This window comes from Dioscorea cayenensis, chromosome 1, assembly GCF_009730915.1.
Source record: "Dioscorea cayenensis subsp. rotundata cultivar TDr96_F1 chromosome 1, TDr96_F1_v2_PseudoChromosome.rev07_lg8_w22 25.fasta, whole genome shotgun sequence".
In the NCBI taxonomy this organism is placed as follows: domain Eukaryota; kingdom Viridiplantae; phylum Streptophyta; class Magnoliopsida; order Dioscoreales; family Dioscoreaceae; genus Dioscorea; species Dioscorea cayenensis.
In genome coordinates, this window is record NC_052471.1 from 16,838,155 (window position 1) to 16,843,273 (window position 5,119).

Consider the following 5,119-nt stretch of genomic DNA (forward strand, 5'->3'; position numbering starts at 1 on the left):
AGTAATTGGGATGATCTGTCTTGCTTTTGCTCTTCGGGTCTTTTTGCATTCGAGGGAGCTGTAGACCCTCTCTCACAGCATCTTTGAAGATTTTATGCACTTTATCTCTTCTGAAGGAATACTTCTTATTCATCCTATCCTTCAAGGAAGGAAGAGGTTTTGACTCATTGTCAGTAGCACCTAAGCTAGGTACCTTAGCTTGTTCCGGCTTATGGGACTCTGCTACGCCTTTCCCCTTCTCAATATTGAAGGTAGTAGCAGTGTACTTGACACCTTCTGTTTTCTTGGATTTGTCTTTGTCACTCCTTGAAGTGGTTTGGAAACTGGACAACACCTTCGGGTTGGTCCTTTCTAATTTTTTAGCTTGTGAGATTAAGCCTTGGAATGTAGTGTTGCTATATGTACTCAAGAAAGGTGACATCCAACTATCAATGTTCCCTAGCAATAAACCCATTACCTGCTGCTGATCGAGTGGTTGTTCACATTTGATGCTCAAGTTCCTCCATCTCATAATGTAATCGACCACTTTTTCATCTTTGTTTTGGCGAGTGGCTACTAGGTCAACAATTGTGATTTTGTCACTTATGCCCCCAAACCGTACTCGAAATACATCTTTTAACTGCTGCCATGTTTGAATCAACTCGGGTTGCATATTTGCATACCATTCAAATGCTACTCCTGCTAGACTTGCAGAGAACTGCCTGAGGAGGAGCGATGGCTTCGCACTTGTATCTCCACAAGCCGTGACAAAATGAGCCAAGTGTTGGTCAGGATTGCCAATCCCAGTAAATTGCTTGAATTTAGGAACATTATATCCCTTGGGGTAAGGCACCAGGTCGTGGTAGCTAGGATAGGGCTTGTCTCCATCTGCCCTTGTCTCAATTCCTTTGGCTTGATTTAATTCAGCAACTACCATTCGCTGTATCTCTTCCCGAGTCATTACAGCTGATTGTTCCTGAACAGGAGCATAAGAGGTTCTTCCATGTTCTGCTGGCCTGAAGGTTTCCTTTGGAGGTGGTGTTGGACTTCTCGACCTCTGCACATTCTCCATAGGAAACCGTGGGGTTACCCCTTGGTCAACTGGCCTCAGGGCTTCTCTCGGCCGTCGGGTTGGACTCCTCGATCTTCCTGGTTGTTCAGGTTGATTTTCCATGAGGACTTTAATTTGTTTTTGCATTTGTAACATTGACTCCATCAACATTGCCATGTTATCATTGAGTCTTTGATATTCAGTATCATGATGTCCCTTTTGAGGAATAAAGACAGGTTCATCCTCTTCATCTTCATTTAGTTGCTGTACTTCTTTGTGTTTCCTTGGTATATGGAGTAGTGGAAGGCTAGTCCCTATCCCTTGCTCCTCATGTGGTGGCACATGAATGGAACCTTCTTCCCCATTCAGAGAGTCTGCTGCTTTTCTACGGGATCTTGTAACAGGTCCCGGTTGTTCTTGTTCGGGTGCAGGATCTCCTCTTGCTTCAGTAACCATACGACAAGTGTGCACTTCCACATCTGCATCAGACATTTCTTCATCTTTCATTTCCCTCCTCCATTGAAATTTAGACCTGTCAACCTTGGGTTGATTTCTTGTAGGAGCTAAGCGATCAAACACTGTCTTCTACGCTATTGACATCAATTGCTTCTTCTTTTGATAGAATTCTTTTGGTTTAATCTTCTCTGACTGCAATTTCCTTGATGCTGTGTAAGTCTTATAGAGATTCTGACCAAATGAATTCCTGTGATAGGACTTTGGAGGTCTACCAACTTTGTTTTCACTCAGTTGGGAACGCAGGTATGCAGTGGTTACATTTTTCTTCACCAGGTTAAGAGGTTCAAATGAGTTATTGAAGGTACTCATCTGATTATTTTTGTGCCCTTGGAACGACACAAAAATCCACCTTTTGTTTTTGGAATCTTAACTCTCCTTTGTGTGAGCCTCGAAAACACACTTTTCTTCTTTTGGTGTGTCTTCATCGATGAGTGGAAAATTCCACTTTCCCGCCCCTTTGCTGTAATGGTAAAGGTGGGTTCATCATCCCCATCATCATTCATGTGAACTACCCTCTTAGGATGGGATAGCCTCTCAAATACAGATAGTCTTGGTGAGTCCTTAACATCAGCATCCTCGCCAGTTGCAGGAATAATCACATTGGGACGACGCCTTTTGGATGGAAGCCGCGGGATTGTCAGGGTCTCCTTCGAAGGTGCGGGTCTCCTTATGAATTGCACCGACTCAGATATGGTGCCGAAGGTCAGCTCAGCTCCTGCAGCTACAGTGTTGAATGTGTAATTGGGCAGTTGCACCTCAGTTTCTTCGCCAAGGAAAATTGTGAGTTTTGGACTTCCAGATGTGGTTGAGTTTTTGAGTGCCATTTGTTCTTCGTTTCCTGCAAAACAAAAAGAAACATGATTAGATTTCTTTCATAAGATGTAGGAACAATACCTTTACTTGTACTTTTGCCTTAAAGATGGGAGGAGAAATGGGTCCCCACCGGGCGTGCCAGACTTTGTTGCATCGAAAATACGCATCTGGCATCATGAAAAGACACCAGATGATATATCGAAGCACAAATATCGTATTTGTTTTGTGTGGGTTCTTTCATTCCTAATAGAGGCAAGCCTCTATTATTAATTACCCTAGATTAGAAATCTTAGGAACCTCCGATTAAGGGCAAAAAGTACAAGTAAGAGCAAGAAGATTTGTGAATTTTAAATCCTGTTATTTTATTATATAAACATATTTATTACATCATTTATATATATATATTTTTATCATCGCCGCTGCCTGTGCCTTGTCACTGCGTTGCCTGCCGCATTGTCGTTTTGCAATTTTTGTTGCCATTTTAAAATAAACAAGTCACTGCTGATTGTATCTTGTTACTATATTGCATGTCTTGATGTCACCCTCTTTTTTTTTTGGGAATATGTCTCATTGTTGTTTTGAGACAAATTTAGCCATGACATTGAGATGAGCACCCTTATCGTTGCTTTGAAATTAGCAGTGCTTATTTCTCTGCTATTCATTTGCTTACATATCATTTCGAGATATATATTTTAATTTATTTATTTTAATCCACACTTATCATAGTGGGTTATATTTATTTATTTATTTATTTGGAGAGGGCCGTGAGCATATAACATGCATGTTTTTGTTCATGCTTACATATAATAATTTTCTTTTTAAAAATATCCCCATGTATATCCCTCCAAGGTGGGCCGATTTCTTCGCTTTTTATTATCATTTTTTTATGTCATGAGACCATAGCATGCTTTTTTCTTTATTATTGTTATTATTATTGGTGTATATCATTTATTCTTACGAAAACATGAACATGCATTTTTTTTAATGTATGCATAAGCCACGCAAAAATATTTTAACCCCATACTCATCATTTAAATGGTGGGTCCCACTTGAGTATATGCATGCATACCTACTGCTCATTTTTTTATATGCATGTTTCATTTTTTCCTTATCTCATGCTATCATAAAAAATTTGTTTTATGTCATTTCCATATGCATGGTAATCCTGACTTCTAAATGTCTGAGTATGCATGCATTATATATATATATATATATATATATATATATATTTTAAAAGATGGGCCCATCTCTTTAAGTCATGATCACGCAGTATCCTTTTTTTAAAAATTTCATATTTTATTATGCGTGCATGTATGCATGAATTTATTTATTTATTTATGCATGCATGACTTATTTAAGATTTCTTATTCTTTTTTTCTTCGATCACATTTAATAATTGTAATGAAACACTTCATTCTTTTTTTATTATTATTATTTATTTGTTTTGCGTGGATGTTATGCACAGTGAATCAAGAAATGGCATGATCCTTCCTGCTTTCTTGCTTTGAGATATGCAGCTTTTCTTTTGAGGATGAATAGTTTAGAAATGGATGATCGTTTCTCGGTGTATGTGCTAAGATTCCAAAGACATAAAAAGTTCTCATAGGCATGACCTTAGTATCTCATATCGTGCTTGAAGGGTGGGTGGACCAACATAAGCCTTGATATCTGCCCAGTCAATAAAAGCAATATCTATTGCTGCAGTTATATTTGATAATAACATTTGGCCATGATTCTGGTCTGTCCATCTGAGTAAACAAAGCATTAACAACCCGAATTGAGTCTGAAGATTCTGAACCTTTAACAACCAATTTTCCACTTTTCAGAAAACCATTTGCTGAACGAGGAATGGGCAATAACCTCTACCGATTGGCATATAGAATATCTTGACTGAAAATAAAATGTATATAGAGCTTCTGAGCCAATGCTTTACATAAAGAAGTCTTCCGAATTCCAGGAGGCCCATGCAATAGGATGATCCGATTCCAGTAAACAAGGCAAGGATCTACACCTCGCTCAATAAACAAAAGAGCACTAGCAGCATACTGCAGTAATTATTGTTTGAAACTAGTTTCATAAATTAAACCCTCTCACATTCCATTAAATTCTCTAGCAGGTAAAACCTACTCATTAAAGCTAGAAAGCATATCATTTCCATTTATTTTTCACCAGGATCCACTTCACTAAGCATAATAGAACTTTATGATTATCAATAGACTCATCTGTGCTGTACAGAAGGAAAGCTTCATCTGCAGGAAGGACCCTCAGCATAGCTTAAACTCCACTTTTCCAGCATTCTTTCCACGTCGATGAGAACATTCTCAGCAGACCTCAACTGAAACCAAGACCTTGTCATCAGAAGCAGGGATCAGGGAAGGCGAGGAGTCTAGGGAAGTAATGACCGCAGCAACAATGAAGAACGCGAGATGATTTAAAATTAAGGATGGAGGTGGTTGATAGGCGAAGATCAGAAGCACCACGAGCAGGGACTTGGATGAGAGAGAAACTAGAAGCAAATGGTCTCTCTCTCCGCGGGTAGTAATGCCTCTGCTACTGGTCCTCCCGGTGCCTTCTGGACCGGGCGCCGGCTTCCTCGAGAATCTAGGGCGATGAGCGGTAAGAAGCGTCAATGGCGCATACGAAAGACAGAGCAGCAAATGATAACAAAGCGGCAGAGTGACACGCTTTAGCGGCATTATTTCGACCCATCAGCATGTCTCTGTGATGAATGGCGGCTAACGGCGACGGCAGCAAGGCCAT

General features: G+C 39.8%; 1 pseudogene; it reads right to left on the minus strand.

Annotated features, from left to right (window-relative positions):
* Nucleotides 1-3,828: 3,828 nt before the first annotated feature.
* On the minus strand, nucleotides 3,829-5,119 carry LOC120255882 (annotated as a pseudogene).